Here is a 20,158-nt window from a genome sequence, read left to right on the forward strand (position 1 = left end):
TGGGTAGAATTTTTTTAAATTAAATTGTCATGCTGTGTTTTGAGTATTTTCAATTGGCTGTGGACTTGCTGTGGAACAGTACTATGTACTTGTGGCCAGCAAGGAGAGGACTTCTGAGCTTGGTGTTGGGATCGGTGTATAAGCTGGAGGTCTCTGGGCCGGGTTCTGGAATAGGATTGGTAGCAGGATTGCCATGCGGCCTCTGGTCTGCTGATCTGGTGAAGAGCTGCCAAGGTACGGTACTCTTGTCGCTAATGAACAGCAGGAAAGATTACTTTTTTCTGCTGTTTTTATGCTTCTTGAGCTGTGTCTCATCCTGACCAAGGACTCTTGAGTTTAGACTCAGACGGACTAGTTCCTCAGCCTCGCTCCGTGCAGCCCTGGGTGACTTTGGAAACAAATGGGGAGCGTGGGGGAATAGTGGCCAGAACGTGAGCTTTGAGGACCGCACTCATACTCTATTGTTGCAAATCAGATGAAAGTAGGTTGGCTTCTTTTCTGTATCTGGGAGGGACAACAGAGAACTGAAATGCTGTCACTGGCTGTCTGGGAGGCAGCTGTGCCCTTCTGGTCCATGCTGGCTGGCTGCAAGCTCAGACATAACTTGAAATGCAATCCTCCTAGGTCTTCCAAAGTTAAGGCTCCAGGGCACAGCTCTACAACAGTGATCTGCAAAATTTCTAGCTGTACAGTTCATTGTAGTCTGTGGCTCCTGAGACAGTTCATTGGCTGTCAGAACTTCATGTTTTTCCCTTGTTCCAAGAATGTGGTTACAAATACTGTATTTCTGGTTTATTGCTTTGAGCACTTTTGTTCTGCCACCTCACAGGGTTTCCTTTTCCACCACTCAAGTGCAAAGCACTCGACTTCATTGTCAACTCTTCATATCCTTCCCCTGCCCTGCATATCTTGTCCAGTGTAGCACTGAGACATCACCCCCATCTGCTCTGTCAGTCTCAAGTGCTCATTTGTCATGTGTTTCCACAAAACCTCCTTCATGTTTTCTTCCATGTCACATCTGGCATCCAAGAGGAGTCCTGGTTAAAGGTCAACAAAGCTGACAACTTTTCTCATTCTCAGTCTTTCCTTAGCTCTCTGCTCTGCCGGCAACAAGGTAGGAGATGCAGAGACAGCTGCTGCACAGGGAATACCCACAGAGCCATCTCTGGGCATGGCTCTAGAAGCATCTGCCCTAGGGAGAAGCTGCTGAGGGTGACAGAAGCTGTCAGTGTGTTCCCCTTTGCCCATGGTACTGCCCTGTCGCTGCCCAGGGAGGAGGGGGTGTGGAGGGTGGGGGAGAGCATTGCCTGCCGGGGCTGGCATGGTCCTGCTGAGCCGCTCTGCTCCTGCTCCTCCTCCAGCAACAAGGCTGCCTCTGCTCAGCTCTCCTTGCTGTTCAGTAAGGGCTGCCCTGCTCAGAAGCTTTGAGATGGCAAGTGATGCCATCATGACAGTGTCCTTCATGCACCTCCCTCACAGCTGTCTGAATGGGTTCCTCTCCTGGGGACTTAGATGACAAGCCCTTTGAGGCAGGACTATGTCCCTATAACGATGTGTCTGCCATGTTTGGTGAGGTGCTTGGCAAAATATGCAGGAACTTGGAGGTGCTGCTGTAGTTTAAGTGCTTAACAATTGCTTCAGTACTTCTACTGCTGGTCACTATATGGTTGATTCACCTCTGTCCTCTTCTCTTGCCCCCCTAAAACCACAGTGAAATTTAAATTTTACATAAGAGGGAGTGCATGTTTACTCATCAATGAGAGAAATGGTGCCAGCTCTGGTTTCAGTACTAAGAGCAAGCAAAGCCTCCCTAAAAGAGAATTTTTCTCCCTTCCTCTCCCTTGGCAGACAATTTTATGAACTTACTTTTATCTCGTTATGTTTTATATGCCTCATTTGTTTGTATACTTTATAAAGCTGCTAAAGCAGAATTATTGAATAAACATCCTAATGTTGGACCCATGAGTTTCTCATGGCTGGCTTCACATGGATTTTTTTTTTTTTTTTTAAATCTTTGTTTACAGGACACAGTGTATTATGCCCCTTCTCAATGCTTGCACTACCCCCTGAATTGCTTCTAATGCTTTTTGTTTAGCTGGCTGCAGTTCTGTTCCAACCTGGGAATTATTATTTCCTTTTAGTGTGGCAAAATGGTATATCCAGCTCTGTTATCAATACATGTGCATCGCAGATAAGGGTCTGATTGAGAGTCTGCATGGAACTGAATCTTTCCATTGATTTTTCGATAGGTTTTGACTGTACCTCTAATTGCCTATCGTTCTTGGTGAATCTTTGCAGCTCTGTTTACTTTGCTCAGTGAGCTAAGGATCATTCTGTTCCTTGGTGAGATGTATTCCCAGGAGTCCTCCTTTTTTTCACCTGTACAAGGATTGCTTTATATTTTAGCAACCAGATGCTAATAAGTGCTGCAGCATTAGCTGTGCCTTGGAGGCCAAGCTGCTGCAGTGCAGACCCTTTGTGCCCACAGGTCTTGCGTATTCCTCTCAGCCAGGGTACAAATGGGGGACTGTGGCTGTGCCCTCAATCTATAACCCCACGCACCAGTCCAGGCTGGGGGCCGACCTGCTGGAGAGCAGCTCTGCGGAGAAGGACCTGGGGGTTGTGGTAGACCACAGATTGACCATGAACCAGCCATGTGCCCTTGTGGCCAAGAAGGCCAACGGTATCCTGGGGTGAATGAAGAGTGTGGCCAGCAGGTTGGGGGAGGTTCTTCTCCCCCTCTACTCTGCCCTGGTGAGGCCACATCTGGAGTGCTGTGTCCAGTTCTGGGCTTCCCAGTTCAAGAGAGACAGGGAACTGCTGGAGAGAGTCCAGTGGAGGGCTATGAAGATGATGGGGGGACTGGAGCGTCTCTCCTACAAGGAAAGGCTGATAGACCTGGGGCTCTTTAGCCTGGAGAAGAGAAGGCTGAGAGGGGACCTTGTTAACACTTGTAAATATCTCAAGGGCGAGTGTCAAGAGGATGGAGCCAGGCTCTTCTCAGTGGTGCCCAGTGCCAGGACAAGGGGCAACGGGCACAAACTGGAGCACAGGAAGTTCCACCTGAATGTGAGGAAAACCTTCGTTGCTCTGAGGGTGACAGAGCACTGGAACAGGCTGCCCAGAGAGGTTGTGGAGTCTCCTTCCCTGGAGATATCCAAACCCGCCTGGGTGTGATCCTGTGTGGCCTGCTCTGGGTGAACCTGCTTCAGCAGGGGGTTGGACTAGTGATCTCCAGAGGTCCCTTCCAACCCCGACCGTTCTGTGATTCTGTGTAATATTAATTTTGTGAAGGGATGACCTGTCACTCTGTCCCTTGCTTATCTTGCCTATCTTTTACAGTCCTTCCTTGTCAATTCCTTGTTACTATTGTGGGTTTTCTGTGCTCCGCTTTAAGTCCCATTGATATTTTTGCAAATTCTTTTTGTGTGAGTTTGGGCTTTCTGTCTCCATGTTTTTCTAGTGGTTTCTACTCCCAGCTGCGTGAATGTCACTTTCTGTATTGCTCCTTGGTGTTTTATGGCTTTTTTTCTCTCTCATGGAGTACTGGACAGGCAGCCAGCCTGCCTCTGTGGAGCCGAATGGGTGCTTTGGGTGTGCATCCAGCTAGACAAAGATCATCAGCTCGGTCTTCCCTGACAGCCAGGAGGAAGATTACAGGAGCAGGATTTGTATCAGGGTGGTTCACTGATGTAGTCACAATTAGGGCACTTGTTTAAGTGAATGTTCACAGGAACAGATTACAGCCTGGTGAGCCTGAGGAACCAAGCAGCTAGACCAATGGCAATGATGCAGAACCAAGATCCAGTGATGTTCCTTGTGGCCTTGTTACAAGGTCCTTGCTCCTGTTTCAAACACCAGGCACTTGCTCACGTGACCCTCTACTTCTAGTTAAGAGTCTAGGTTGTGAAATTTTAAGTATTGAAAGCAAGTGTGCTGACCGCGGCTGCGTGACTGCTTGCCAGAGCTCTGCAAATTTTCTCTCCTGATCCTTGAATAAATGCCTCTACCTGAACAAACAAACCATCTGTGTGCTGCTCACAATGGAAGGGCGGTGGCTGTGGTCATTGTATCTTCCAAATCGGCCTTTGTGATTCCCATGTGCTCGCAAATCCTCCTGTCAATGCCTGAGTGGCTGCCCCAGCTCACAAACCGAGCCTCAGTGATACTTGATCCTTAGTGTCTCCATTGAGACTTTGTAGTAACATCAGTACCTTCTGGAAGGGCTGAACATGTGCCTGTCTGCCCATTTTCTGTGTTTTGTCTAGGGGAATAATGCAGCTTGGAGTTATGTCCGGAAAATATTTCTGGGCATCTCAAGAAGCAGCCAGGAAGTCTTTGTTATTTCTTGAGAAAGTTGAGCTTCTGCAGAATCTAAATCTTATCTGTAGCCCACATTAATTTATTGCGTTTATATATCGAGCAGGCTGCATTGAGAATGTTGATTGAATGGAGAGATGATTTAAAAACATGAAGTGTTCTGGAGAGAGATTAAACTGTTTTCTTGTTCAGTATTTCATATCTCTGCCATGAAAATTGAAACTGCAAATATTAATAAATTAATTGACACATTTGCTGGTCTCATTGTAACGATACAGCCAATCCACAAGCAGGCAAATGATGAGTCATACCTTCAAAAGCAGATTTTTTTTTTTAAATCGTGAGGTTATTTCACAGTGTTGGGTTTTGTTTTTTAATTTGTCTTCTGCTTTATGAACATCTAAGGTTAGTAGTGCTAGGCTTTCTTCTGCAATTGGAAGGAGCAGAAAGTTAGTTTTGTCCTTTTCTTTTGAAGGCAGGACAGTTATGCTCAAGAGGAGACATAATAATAGTAAAAACTGACAGATCTACAACTGTCTCTGTATCCTTTCAGCTGTGATTTAAAGCATCTTAAAGAAAAAGCTCCCCATGACAAGCGATGAATAATGTTAATTGAGGATTCTTGAAGCAGAATAGTTGACACTTTCTCCCTTCTTTCACTTTTTTTCTTTTACCAAATTCAGAAGTTGTTACAACATCAGCCACTGCTTTCACAGTGTCCATGCACCAGGACCACAGTGCTTTGGACAGGAAACCTGAGCAGTGGAAATTCCAAAAACATCCTCAAAGGCCCTGTTGCAATTTCTTGTCCTTGTTTGATTCTAGCCACTTGTGTGGGAGAATTATTTGCCTAATATTTTGATGGCTGTGGTAGAGCTGTAGTACTGTACTGGGTCCTGATACTAGTAAAACATGATGATGTTATAAAAATAATCAGGGTAGCCAGATTTAAGAGCAGTTTGAAGTGTTGCAGAGGTTCTCTCAATACTAAGTGACCAGGTGATAAAATGGCAGTTAAAATGCATCATCAGTGAATGCAAAGTATTGCATGCAAAAAGAAAATAACCTTCCTTTCCCTACCAGAACCCTGACAAAGTACTTGAGGGTAGTGATGATATGTCATACCTCAACTAATGCTGTTTTGGGAAAGTTGCTCCTAATAAGTCTTTGGAAGCATTAGCTCTCTGTTCAGAGGTGATTAAAGAGGCAAATAAAATGAAAGATTTTTTTTCTACTGTGCATGAATTCATCAATTTCTAGACTCATCAGTCTGGAAAAGAGGTAAATGAGAGGTTGCAGGAGAAGGCTAATGAAATCATGAAGAAGGGAAAGAAGATAAATTGGGGAATGGTTGTTCACCTTCTCATAAATGAGGCATTAGAAACCACTCGATGAAATAAGTAGTGTTTTTTAAGTAAATGAAAACCTATTTTCCTGCAGCAGAGAATGGAGCTGTGGAACTCACTGCTACATCATGTTGTTGACAGTAAAAGCATTCACAGACTAGAGAAATTCATGGAGGGGAGATTTACTGTTTCTTAAACAGAATAGTGCAATCCCAGCCTCTAGCTGAGGAGTCAAAAGCTTCTAGTGGTCAGCTGGAACACTTTAAGGAAAGGGGTGCACCGGGAGGAAGGTCATGCTACCTTCTCCTCACTTCTGACTCCTTCTGTCTTTGCTCTCACCTGTTCATTCTTTGGGAGTGGATGGTGGGCTGGTTACAGCTGGGTATTCTGTGGGGCTGGCTGCTTCTGTTTCTAGTTTCTCGGTTTGTCTAAGTCCGTGTATCTGAGCAGCTTTACCAGGATGGTAGGAAACAGCTTAAAGCCATTCACATTCCCCAGGTTTTTGCCTATGCGTACACATTTTTTTGTGGAAAGCTTTTCTACGTAATTGGATTGCGTCTGTTTTAGTTCAGTGAAATAGTATGGCAATGCAGATTACATCGCGCGGAGAAATCCATGGAGATGCGCTTATGAAAATCTCCACTAGTTGTCACTCGATCCCTATTTTAAAGCTGACTTCAAGATTAATTCGAGCTCTCTTTAGTTTCTGTAAAAATGATGTCCTGGGCCCCAAATAACAAATATCTGTGACAAATTTTGCCATGGAGTCTTTCTGAAACCTGGCGATAGGAATCAGTTTAGATCCAAGAGACGGCGGCCTCTGCGAATGGTGTTCTGTGGGGTTCGACTTTCTGAATAATTATTCTTAACAGCACATAGTCGGAGGTCCAAACTAGTCTGGGGCCTGGTGTGTCAGCTGCTGCACGCATACTGCATGAGAACTCCTGCCTCTGGCGAGGCAATGGTCTCGACGGACACATTCCCTCCAGGACAAGGAGAATGAAAAGGCTACGGCAGCGCCTCAGGCAGCTTGGGTTTAGCTTTTGATCAATGTTTTCTTGGGTGGCAGTTAGCAGGACTGAAAAGGAGTCCGGTGAAGGGGTGCTGGCAGTGATGAGGAGGAAGGGGCTCTGTAGGGGTGTTATGCAGCTGATTGCCAGGGCAGTTTCCCTTCTCTGGTTTCTTTCAGTTAAAAATCCAGGTGCTTATTCACTGTGAACGTGACCTGTTTTACGGGTGCATGCTTTGCCTGCTTTATTTCCTTGGTACTTGTATTCAAAGCCAGTGTGAGTTTGAGAAAAATAATGAATTTCATAAACTTGATAAGCATCTTATTTCTTTTTCCATCTTTAGGTCTGCTTGTCACAGGTTCATATTCAGAGCACATGTGTTTTACTGTTTGTGTTAGTGTTGAACAAATTGTGTTCTGCATGAGTTGGTGCTTGATGCTGTGAAGTTAGGGAGAGATGCTGATTGTCTTGAAGAGTTTGCGGTCTGAGTAAATCACAGGAAAATACAAACATGTCCCAGTTCAGGCTTTTTAATTGCTCGTTATTTTAGCAAAATTCTTTTGTCCTTCTTTGTTTTGATGGCTGGCAAGCCTATCTTGTGATTTTTCTCTTCTACCCGACTTGTGTTTGGTGTGCCCCACTCCACAAAGAGGTGCAAGCTTAAACCTGGCTAATAATACCTGGGGTGATGCAGATCATCACGATCAGGAGAGCGATATCATCAGTGCAGGCAGTATGGGGTCTATGGAAGGAAAAGATGGACAAGGAGTTGTCTGCTTGGCAGGCTCGTAAGGAAAAGGCGTTGCTGTCTCTACATGCTTTGGTTTCAGTGAACATCTGTTATTTGAGGTAGTGGTCAGTGATAGAGTCAGTGAGCAAGAGCAATCAAGATGTCCTCTACCCTCCTCTCGTGTGCTGTAATGGGTCTACATGGCAAGGTTTTGGTAGCGGGGGGAGTTACAGGGGTGGCTTCTGTATGAAGTTGCTAGAAGTTTCCCTATGTCAGATACAGCCATTGCCAGCCGGCTTTAAGACGGACCCGCCGCTGGCCAAGGCCAAGCCCATCAGCGACAGCGTTTTTAGCCTCTGTGATAACGTATTTAAGAGAGTGAAAAAAGTTGTTGCGCAGCAGGAATTGCTGCGAGTGACAGGAGTGAGAATATGTGAGAGAAACATCCTGCAGACACCAAGGTCAGTGAAGAAGGGGGGCAGGAGATGCTCCAGGCGCCGCAGCAGCGATTCCCCTGCAGCCTATGGTGAGGACCACGGTGAGGCAGGCTGTCCCCCTGCAGCCCATGGGCGGTGGAGCAGATGACTGCCTACACCCCGTGGAGGACCCCCACGCCGGAGGAGGTGGACACCTGAAGGAAGCTGTGACCCCGTGGGAAGCCTGCACCGGAGCAGGCTCCTGGCAGGACCTGTGGCCCGTGGAGAGAGAGAAGCCCACGCTGGAGCAGGTTTGCTGCTGGTGACCCCGTGGGGGGGGCTCACGCTGGAGCAGTCGGTTCCTGAAGGACTGCACACCATGAAGGAGACCCACGCTGGAGCAGTTCATGAAGGACTGAACCCGTGGGAAGGCTCATGCTGGAGAAGTCATGGAGGACTTTCTCCCATGAGGGGGACCCCACATTGGAGCAGGGGAAATGTGTGAGGAGTCCTCCCCCTGAGGAGGAAGAAGCGGCAGAAAACAACAGTGTGATGAACTGACCCCAACCCCCATTCACTGTTTTCCCCTGTGCCACCGAGGGGAGGAGGGATGAAAATCGGGATCAAAGTTATGCCCTGGAAAGGAGGGAGGGGTGGGGGAAGGTGTCTTAAGATTTGGTTTTATTTCTCATTACTCCTCTCTGAGTTAAGTGGTAACAAATTGCATTTCCCTTCAGTCGAGTCTGTTTTGCCCGTGACGGTAAATGCTGAGTGATCTCCCTGTCCTTATCTCAACCCCACAAGCCTGTTGTTATTTTTTTTTCCTCTCCTCTCTCCTGTCCAGTTAAGGAGGGGGAGTGATAGAGTGGCTTTGGTGGGCACCTGGCATTTTGGCCAGGGTCAACCCACCACATGTGCTCACTTTGTCTGTAAGTACCAATACGTGCTCTGTGACGTGTGCTCTGGGACCGAGGGTGGAATGCAGAGCAAAGCAGCCTGTGCTATGTGGCTGGAAGGATCTGGCATACACTTGTTCCTGCAAAACAGTTGCTGTTTCTAGTTTCTCAGTGCTTGAGTAGTAGGTGAAGCTGTCTAAAAAAACCACGCAAAACAAAGCCATACCAAAGCAAAAAAACCCCACCAAAACCCCAACACAAAACTAAAAAACAACTGCCCTGGAAATCAGCTGCAGCTCCTTCTTCCTCATCTTTGCCAGCACCCTTTCACCATGCTCCTTTTCAGTCCTGCTAACTTCCACCCAAGAAAACATCGATTGAAAACTAAACCCAAGCTGACTGAGGCGCTGCCGTAGCCTTTTCATTCTCCTATAACATGCTAAACTGAACAACTACAGCTGAGACTAAGTCTGAAGTAATACTGCTTAATGAAATTTAAAGCTTAAGGATCATTTTGAAGAGAAGTTTGAGGAGCAGTTAGGTTTTCCAAAACCCACCCACAAACCCAAACCAAACCCCTCCCATTTTTCAGGATTTAAAGAAAAGGATTTTATTTTCATCAAAATTCCATTTTTAATGTAATGAAACTGAAAGGATTTGGTTTTCAATTACTTGTTCATTGTAACAGCAAAAGTGTTGTGTAATTGCTATAAAACTTAACAGAATGTATTGTTCAATCCCTTCTCTCTCCCCGTCCTAAAAAGGCAGAAAGAAAATCAGCTCCAACTGAATTGCTCTCAAGGTGTTTCTTCAAGGTTAAAGAATGTTTCCTGCTCCAGCTACCCATTTCCTTTGAAATAATTTTTTGGAAATGCTGTGAGCCCAGGCCATCAAAATGAGTGTCACAGGAACAAGGGACTGTTTGAAACCAATGGGCACAGCATTTTTGCGTTTGTATCCCAGGACTTGCTATGTTTCGTTTATATACTGAGATAAATGAGATGGGGATTTTTATTTGCATGAGAAATGTGTGCCTTTTTATCTCCATTACATCAGTCTGTAATTTGATTGCTTTGTTAAAACCTTTATTACACATCTTTGTCTAATACTTTCTTCATTCTTTAATTTTCTAAAAGCCATTCGAAAACCATGGAGATTGAGCAGTCCCCTCTGCCATATCTTACATTTTAAATGTAGAGGAAAATGATCAGAAACTTCTTATTACTCTTGATTGCCTGTTAATTATTTTACGCTTTAATTAAGTCTCACCATTCCTCATTAAGGGTATTGTTCAGGAAGTGTCTTAGTAATCCTGCACGAGCAGCATCTGTGAAAGCTTTTGGTAGCTGTTGGCAAGGAGGGTTTTCACTAATGTAAGCAAATAGCACATGATGAGGTTTGCTGCTCCGCTGTGACCTGGGCCAGCTTTGGGGAATCCGTGGAGCAAAAGACAGCACCCCAAATTTATACAACACCTAGGAAACAAGCCCCTGAGGCTGGAGCAGCCCAGCCTGGAGATGATCATTGCGCTCAAAGTGACCATTTTCATGGTTTATGGTGCACAGCTCAGAATCTTTATTAGCCAATTTGATGGCTTTCTTGATCCAAGCAGTTTTGTAATAAAACCAGAGGTGCCAGACAGTGACTTCTTCGGTGCTTACATCATGTCTCCTGTGGTGGCAAAAAGCCGGAGGCAGGGATCAATGCATTATAACGCATGAGACAACTTACACCAGCCTGCCTGCATGCAGATGAGAGGAGGTTGCTGCTGCCAAGACCAGAACTTCAGGAGGTGAGTTATACTCGGTGTGACACAGGTGTCATTTGACCTGCAGGGGGTCCTTCAGCTCAGTCATTGGCTCTTCTTTTTAACACTTGCACAAAATTTGATTCTACCGCAGCCAGACCTTGAGCTCAAGGGAAAATTTCCTCTGTCATTGTAATGTGAAGAGTAGAGTACATGCTAAACTGAACAACTACAGCTGGGACTAAGTCTGAAGTGATGCTGCTTAACTACATTTAAAGCTTAAGGATCACTTTGAAGAGAAGCTTGAGGAGCAGTTAAGTTGAGGAGCAGTGAATTTTTCCAAACAAGGTCCATGCAGAGATGGAATCTAGATAACTTGGTAGCAGGGTGAGAGAAGCCTGGGAAGTTGCAGTGGCATTGAGGGAGCTTTTACCAGCTTGTCCAGTATATTGGATGTTTGTTTAGTGTGATAGAGCACCACTGCAGGATTAGTCAAATGAAAGTGCGTCTTCGTATACTGTAGCTGAACTCTCAGTAGAAGGAGCCTGTATCTATTTGACTGACACACCTAAAGCATTCTACTCTTGCAAAGGTTAGCGTTAGCCATAAGACCCACGTTAGCTTAGCTCAAGGCATTGCTATGAGCATGGTATAATTTGCTTGAGTGCCTCATGGTGATCAATCTTGTATGGGGTCACTCTCTTCTCTTTTGCACACAGAAGCAGAGATGATCTGCTGTCTCTGTATGCCTGTCTGCAAAAAAACCCCAAACAACCCACCCCACCAGTAGTGTAGCACACTTCAGGGCTGAAGTTGTGTACAACACTGTCTCAACCCGAGTTGACATTTTGGGTGTTCAGCTGTGAATAAATGAGAGTCTGCCTATCAGTTCATCAGGGAATCTAGCAAATGAGGAACCGCAGTAATTAAAATCTTGCTGGTGTGAAATCCTACTGAAAATACTTAGCATCTGCCATCCAGCAATTTTTAAATACTTAACAAGCTTTCAGCTTTCTTGTGAGGAGGTAAATATCAGTATGTCCCATTTTATAGAGACTGGTATACAGGAGAGGCAAATGGCTTTCTCTAGTCATATGCAATGAACCAAGCAGAGTTCTTTGTTCAGGATTTTAAAATTGACATTGGAGGTCTTTCCATACATGCAACACAGTTACTACAACTGGTAGAGAAAAGTCTTACCTGCTGTAGGTGGAATATGGGCTTTAGGAACTTGTCAGTCAAGGAGTGATCAAGTGGCTTTCTCTAGAAGAACTGAAGAGTCTTATGCTGTTGTGAAAGACAAGGAGCTATGGCTGCAAATTTGCTTCTTCCTCGCACAGATTTTTTTCATCAATAAAAGAGCAGAACTGATTTGATTGAGGAAAAATTTCTTTCCTTAAGAATCAGAGTATAAGGGCACTTTTAAAATACAGGTTAGAGCCTTACTCGCATGTAAACTGTATCGGCATGCAGTATGGAATGGCTTATTGCAGAAGCAGGGTACTTGAAAGCAGTCAGATCAGCAATAAAGCGTAGCTTGAGCAAGGTCTGGTTGAAAAGAGTTGAATAATTGCTGCACATTGTAAAGTATTTCAAGTGGAACATAAAAGACTCCTTCACCTTCATGGAAATGTGATTGCATTTCACATAAACGCCTGGAAACTTGTAGCTGGAACCTGCCTTTAAGCTTGGGTGGGATGCCATTAGAGAGGGATTTGAGTGTTGTATAGCCCAGGTCTACATCTTGATATAGACTCTGAAAGACCATAGGCAAATCTTGATGAGATTGAAGAGAGAAGAAAAATAATGAAAGAACTGAAAGAAATTTAAATTTAGTCTTAACAGGAGTCCCTGCTACTTCAGTGTATTCAAGTATGCTTACAAAGCTGTGCCTGGAAAACCAAATCATGCTTAGAGAAGTAATCTGGAGTTCTGCTGTGGTGAATGTATCTCTAATCCTGACTCAAACATTTAGTCAAAGCAGCTGACGTGTATGGTTTTCCTTATTCTGAGCTCTAGGTTTGCAGAACTCCACTGCAGCACCATTACAAGATTCATAGAATTGCCATATTTTGAACAAAGTTGGCTCTTTTTCACAAGAATGTGCATCATGAGGTCACTGAAATACAGTTTGTTTCTAAGATGGTATGTTGTATGTTCCTAATCCTGCAGACAAAATCACTGATCACATACTGCAAGTATTAACTGAACCTGAAACAAAATAAATATAAGCTAATAAAATTTACTTATCTTCCAGCTGAAATATCATTGGCGAGGGGGGCTGTGATACCCATTTTGCATGATACAATACAAGTTGGAAGGGTGGGCAGAGGAAGTGATAAGGCCCTCCTGTGTAACTTCATTAAGACTGTAAGCACAATGGTTTGAGTGCCACGACAAGGACTTTGTCCAAGATACGTGCATGAAGACCCATATAATACATTTGTTATTATTTACAGACTTCTATTTAGAGATTTCAGGGTGGCTGAGTTCCAAGACTTCTGTTGTCCTTAAAGAGTTCAGTCTGGCAGTCAGAAAGTGTGTGGTGGTGATTCATCAGGTGTAGTGAGCACGAATCCATTTTTGACAGATGCAATTATGCTGTGTGTCTTAGCAACATTTTTCTTAGCCACAGGTCAATGTGCTTTCCATTTATTCGGGGCTTTCTCTTAAGTGACAAATGGTGCAAGACAGCTGTTTTAGAAATAGGACTCCTTTCAGTGTCAGAGGTGAGAAAACATTTTTTGTTGTGTGTAATAGAAAGGCCATCACCAGGGTCCCCACAGAGGGGGTGGGAGAGAGAGTGGGAGAGCTTTTCGTCTATGAAAGCAAGGGGCAGAAAGCACTCCTGTTTCTGCTGCAGCCTCTGGGTGTTGTGGCTGCCCAGCACCCTGCTAGCGTTCAGGCACGTGCAGGAGTCGGACTGTTCCACACCACGGGTCGGCACAACACCAATGTCATACTGCTCCTGTCCTTTCTGCTCTTTGCTTCTAGTGTGCAACCTGCTTTTGCACCCGGCAGCTCCCAGCCCTGCCTTCTGTCCCACTGTTCTCCTGTTGCTGTGCCTGCTTTCTGGTTCTTGGGGAGCCACCACTCTTCTGCCAGAGTGTCTTGGGGTTGAAATCCCCAGTATAGCCCTGAAGGCCCCAGACCAATTTGAAATGGGGAGCGCTTTTTTTTTATGCCCTTTGGATACCAGACTGTTCCTCAGCATTTCTCAGGCCTGGTTGCCCTTCTTGCTTTGCCCCTTCAACTGGAAATAACAGTGGATTAGCCCAGTTCAGGAGCTGAGGTCGGCTTGAAACACTGGGCTGGAAATGTATAAAAAGATGCACACTAGAGTCTCTTGTGTTCCCAGGCATATAGGGAACCTTTCCTTGTGTGTGTGGGTGGGGAAGAAAAGTTCATCCTTCTGCTCTTAGTCCTTGATCTCTGGTAATAGAGAATAAAATAAAAGAGGGATTCTTACAGCATGTGATCCCTTTATCAGTTAATTATTTCCTGCGAAGGAATAGGAAGGAGAAGATGCTTCTTTCTTAGTCCGTATGCATGCTGCCCACTGAGAGTTGTACAAAGCAGATGACTTCGTATCTCATGATGGCTTTCAAGCAGCCTTCTGCACTCTTTCATAACAGTCCTGCAGACCAGCACAAGTATGCAGGAGGTGGCAAGGAACAGAGGAATATGTGTCCTCTCTGAGGCCCTGTGTCTCAATAGATACATTCGGGGTTAGCAGTTGATGGATTGTCTCTAGTGATTATATTTGTAGCCATCTGAAGGCACAACACATAATTTGGTGTTGATGATTGGAGTTATTTAAAATAACTGTGTTTAAAATGCCAAGTCTGTGGGAACTGTGTTGATTAAGAGAGGAAAATGCCAGATGTTTCAGGTACAGTAGATGTTGAGAAGGGATTAATTAATAATTTGTATAAATATGTATTTTCTGTGACTAAAACTCATATACAGCGAAAAACTGATTAGTTCCATGTACTAAGGGTTAGTGAGGAAAAGTTGTTGGAAAATGTGATTAATGAGTTTTCAGCGCACTGTTTGTGAATCACATAAACACAGTGATAAGCACAGTGAATTCCTGCGTTCAAGGTTTCACGTTGGAGGATTCCCACAATGCCCTCCTGTACTCTTTAGGTATTTATCTAAGAATATATGTATGTATTTATGTATGTATATATAAAAAATAAAATAGAGCTGCTTCACAGATGTGGATTTGCAGAACAAAACAGCGCTAAAGGACTCAACACCCACGCGTGTATATGTTTCAGGGGTGTTTACTTTGGACTGGCTCTAGCTGTAGCTCTCTGACTGCCAACAGCCTGTGCTATCTTGCACTGTCTGCTGAGATCACTTGTCAAGCTGTGTGGCTGTAATCCATGTCTGAATGGGAGCAGTGGCTGCGTAGGTGTGGTGTTTTCAGACAGGCAGCTTGCGATAACGCTGCCGTGGTTCTTGGTGGACATTTGTACAACATGTATCTGGACAAAGTGGCAGCTGCCGAGATGCTTGGTGCTTGCTGCAGTCCTAATTACTCAGCAGCTGATGCAAAGAGTCGTCTCTGAGACAGACCAATTGCAACATAGCACAAAACTTTACATTTAGGTGATTAACTTTACTGGTTTTGGGTTTTTTTAAATCTAAATTTTTCTTGCATGTGAAGCACTCTCATTTCACAGTTGCCAGCTTTGTTTATTTTGTTCAATGTGGCATTTCCCCTTGGAGCTTTCCCAGGCTGCTCATCTCAAGGAAGCTGCATGCTTTGTCTCCTGAGCCCTGGATGCTTCAGTATGAAGTGGCTCTGTAGTGTTGTCTGTGTGAGTTCAGTTATACCATTAGTTAAAAGAAATCACCTTTAAATTTTGGATTTCTGGAGTTTCTCCTTAATTACCTTTAGAAACTGGCCCACCTTTCTTTCTCTTGCTCCTCATTTAAAATCAGTTGATGCAAAGGGGTGTGGATATTGCCATGTGGAGGGTGGAAGGCCAGTTTCTCTGGCATTTGGAAATTTGTTAAGGATTCTGCTTTCTACTGACTTAGAGCAAAACCTAAAACTGTTGAAAGTCTTCACGAAGGACAACACGGTAGTCTCACATGTGTATAGGGACGTATTTGACTTACAGGCTGTATTCTTTTTTTTCTTTCAAATTTCAAAACTTTAATATTTCATTTAGATTCTAATATCTGAAGTGTGAATATAATGTGCAGGAAAAAAGTAGGGAATTTATAATAAAGTAATTTAAAAATGAAAAGTGAGCAAAATCCTCGTTCTTCTGGAAATGTTGTGGGGTGGAATGACTTGTGTCCTGTTTGGTTTTTTTATATTGTCAACATTGTTTTCATTTTATTAAACACTAAGATTTCAGCAGAAATGCTTGTTCTGAGGAGCTGTGACAGGATCTTTGGCAATGCTGTGTTTTTCTGTTGCTGTTGCTACCACTGCATTGTTGTGGTGCACAGGGGCAGAATTTAGATTAGATTTTCACAATGCTAACTGGAACCCTTACAGTGGAGAGCATCCCAATAAGGTTCGTGTATTTCAACACATAGAGCAGCTAATCCTGACCCTGTTGATGTCATTGACAAAACCACAATCAGCTTTGCCCAGATGAGGATTTCATTTGAATGCTTCAAGGTTTTGCTTTCTCCACTAAGCTGAAGCCCTTTGATTTTGGGGCTGTTTTTGTTGAAGTTATTTTATCCGGGTTTGTTTAGGCTTTAAATGTTTCTCAGCTCTGTCACAGATCTTCTTTCTCTTTCCCCTTCTGTTGGGCTTTGTTCCTTCACTAGGTGGTCCAAATGCAATGTAAGTCGGGAGGAGGCATGAATGATATCTATTTTAGAAACAAATGAAAATGGACCTCCCCCTTGAGTCCACCGTTTTCATTCTCTTCCTCAGCATCATGGCAGAGTTGAGTCTGAAGTTTCTTAAAAGATTCTCTCCTCTACAATGGCAGTTTTCAGCCTCACTAGACTATACTTAAAAAAATCTCTGGGTATTATTTCTGTGTAGTCAAACACTGTGGAGCTTTCCAGGAGGGGAGGCCCTTTCACACAGTGTTAATCATTTCAATGCCTTCAGTGCCTAAATGCTAAAAAAAAAAAAAAAAATTTCAAAAAATTAATAAATCCGTTGTTCCTTATAGTTTGTGTTGTTTCTGGACTTAAGTCATTTTAGCCTTGTGGTACCAGCGGAGGCTGCTTGGAAGAGAGGAGTTTATTTTTCACTCTATCCCAGAGTTCATTTTTCACATGGATTTTGCCAGTAAAGGGGAGATCTGTTTGAGTTTTTCCCTTTTCCAGGGTATTAATTGTGTTCAAGGAAAGGACAGAATTAACATGCAATTTCATTAAGGCTGAACTGTGAGTTCTGCCTCCAAAACTGTGGCACAAAACTAAGCTGGTGCTGGCTGAAGGTAGCCCCGGGTTTGGAGGTCATGTCACGGTATGGATGCGGCTGTGTATGGCCTGATGCAGCTCAATGTGCCCGCAAGTGGTGGTTCCCCAAGGCTGCCTCTCTGCGTACGCCACGGGGCTGTGCTGGGTGAGTGTGCCTGCGCTCCTCTCCTGCGTGGTGCAGGCATCGCTTGGGCAGCCTGAAGGCATTTCTCTGGCTAGTCTTACGCACTGGAGAGGATTCACCACCCTTGTAATTTTTTGCAGCCATTTCTCTTGTAAGTGTATGCATTCTGTGCTGGCGACGGCGTCACACTGTATGATGTATACATATACCAGGCAGTTGTTGTTGCCTTTTATACAGTCATGTAGAATTACAAATTTTTCTGTAAATACTCATGATTCCTAATTTCTAACTCTCCTCTGTGAAGAATCTGCTTATAATAAATAACTTCACTGTGTTTCTTGAGACGTGTTTAGAAAACTTCTGTTAAAGTGTGTTGCTAAATACCGTTCAGTGTGTTAAATGCGGTTGCTGGCTTTTATTATCAGAGGCACGGTTATCTAGGAACAGTTACAGGATGCCTGATTATTACAATGTCTTGCATGTTCTCCATGCTTGCTCTCTGCAAATGCCAGTTTCTTCTCGAAAAATGCCGTAGCATTTTGTTGCACTCGTACACGGTCGTAATGGGAGTTGCAGGCGAGGCCATCTTAATGCAGTGTTTATAATTAACACTAAGATGTCTGGGCAAACACCTAGACTGTACAAGCACACTGTAAACTGTAATTATGCCCCTCTGTAGTTGTGAGATCTGGGTGCTTCTACTGCCACTTGGACTTGAAGACATTATCACACTTGCCATGGTATGGCTTGGTGGCCTTGTTCCCAGTCAGGATCTCGTTGCACTGTGCTCCCTACGAACACACTGTAAGTGATGTTGAAGAATTTAGCATCTAGATTGGCAAGACAGACAGGTAATATCGCTACAGTCCTTTCAGAAACAGGACTCTCAAAATGGGAGGCTCAGTTCAGGCCTATGGAAAAGTGGCAGCTGGACCCAGCTCTGAGTCTTAGGCAAAGGGCTGGGGGTGAAGGCTGCCCACCCTTTGCACAGAGCTCCTGGCTGCTCTGATAGGCATTTCCCCATGTGTTTTTTAGTGGTTATTTGCTTTTTCATCTTGTTATATAGCTTCAAAAAGAACTCAGCCTGATGGGCTGTTTGATTTGCTGGATGTTTCACTCTTTTATGTTTAGTTAAGTCAATATGTGTCAATTTTTCATCTGTAAAGGAGAGCTACAACTTTCCTATTTAATACTGTGCTATGAGGATAAATTAAGAGGTTAATTTCTTTTTTGCTATGTCAGGAAGAGTTAATATGGTTTAAAGATAAGAATAAGTATTTCAGATCCGATCTCTCCTTCCTCCCTCTCTCCCAGTATTACACATATACTGTGTATCTGAAGTTTTTGCTCACACCTACCCATTTATGATTTAAGTAACACACATTTTAAATGCATCCTTGTGGGTTGCACAGGGTAACACCTGCTTGTTCCAACTTTCTTTGACCTTGTTTCATAAGTGTAAGAAGGGATGTTGCTCTTTGGAGGCAGCTTGTTCATACTGCTTTTAATTATCAAGAGAGTGTGTTAAGCATGATGTTGGGTGACTTGAGATCAGGAGTCACGCTGTAGTTCCCACAGGGAGAAAACACAATCTTGAGCTTAAGATCAAAGGCTGCAGATCTTGCATTCAGTCCCTCTCTTTGCACATCCTTCAGTATCCCAAAGTCATTAAGTGAGGGAGCTTAAATTTCCCTGTCTAGCCTAGGTGTTGTAAGAGTAAATTAATTGGTGTAGATGAGGCACTGGAATGCTCTGGGACTATGGGTTATTTAAACCCCAAAATTTATCACTGAGGCCAAACTTTTCTAAAGGGCTCAGCTTGGCTTTTAAGCTCATGCCAGTAGTTGTCTTACCGCTGTCGTTTAGGATTTGTATCACAGTCGTGCCTTAGAAACCCACATGGACATCAATAATGCATTACACAGAAGCTTATTATCCAGGAGTCCTTGCCCTAAAGAACTTGCAGACAAGTCAGAGGCATTAAATGGATGCGAGGAACACAAGAGAATGGGGAGAATGTGGCAAAGGATATATATGGCAATATATATAAATATATATAGCTGCCCAACCAGGCACAGGTTGCTGTTTGTGGTTACTTTTTGCCCTTTCTACCTGATGAGATCTCTGATGCCAGGAGGAGGCCACGAGGATTTTTAACAGGTATTCATGTGTACAGGCACTGTGAGAGGAGGGGACCAAACTGGTTCCAGAAAAGCTTTGCAATGAATGATACAGACTGATTTTGGGGTAGCAGAGCTGCGAGGACAGCGTGTGAATAGAGGATGAGTGTGGTGAGAAGCCAGGAAGGACCCTCAGGGTTCAAACAAGTAACTGAGAACAGATGGAGAGAATCACAGGAGTTATTGAGGTTGTAGCTTTAAGTTGGGGAGGAATCTCTGCAGCAGTGTTTTAGACAAATGGAAGTGGTACAGGATTGCGTTTATCAAGAGAGGAGAGGAACAGGTTTCAGCAGCAAATTCCTAGCAAGACTGTTGCCAGATTAGTGTGCAGAGACCAGTCTGTCTGTGCACTGCAAGGTGTATTTCTGCCCTAAATTGAATTATTTTAGCTGTCAGCAAATGCTTGATAATATAGTGATCTGTGCTTGGGAGATTCACTCTTCATATTAGCGTTGTATTGCAGTCAGTGTTGAGGCTAGACAGAGCCGCTCATCTTTACCTCATGGTCCCACGTGGACTCGCTTAACTTAGTCATGAGTGGGCAATTAAATAAGAAGAAAGACCTTGTCTGCTCCAGGCATTAATATAAATCTTGGTGCTTGTAATACATTTACATATCTCCCCCAGGTCTATCTGGACTTACAGTTGTCTCTCTCATTCACAGATCTTCTGGGATATTGACAGCTCACTTTTGCTTTGTAGTTCTCTGAATCAGAATTTGGCCCAGGAGATAACCAGCAGTAAGTTTTTTCTGACAGGCACTCAGTAAGCATGGACATTTGCCAATCTTGGTGTGCACAGGCATTGCCTCAGCTAGCATTAAAGACTCTGTGGGGGAAACAGGGGCTCCTGCTTTGTAGGCAGCAGATTTTACTCTCAAATTTCTCTTGCTCAGATGCATTTTACCTTTAAATGGCTTAGAGTTGTCAGTTCCCGTCAGCTGATACAAGGCCTTCATGAACAGATTTGGTGATCTTT

Source organism: Leptosomus discolor, chromosome 12, assembly GCF_034619465.1.
Source record: "Leptosomus discolor isolate bLepDis1 chromosome 12, bLepDis1.hap2, whole genome shotgun sequence".
NCBI classification, from domain to species: Eukaryota; Metazoa; Chordata; class Aves; order Leptosomiformes; family Leptosomidae; genus Leptosomus; species Leptosomus discolor.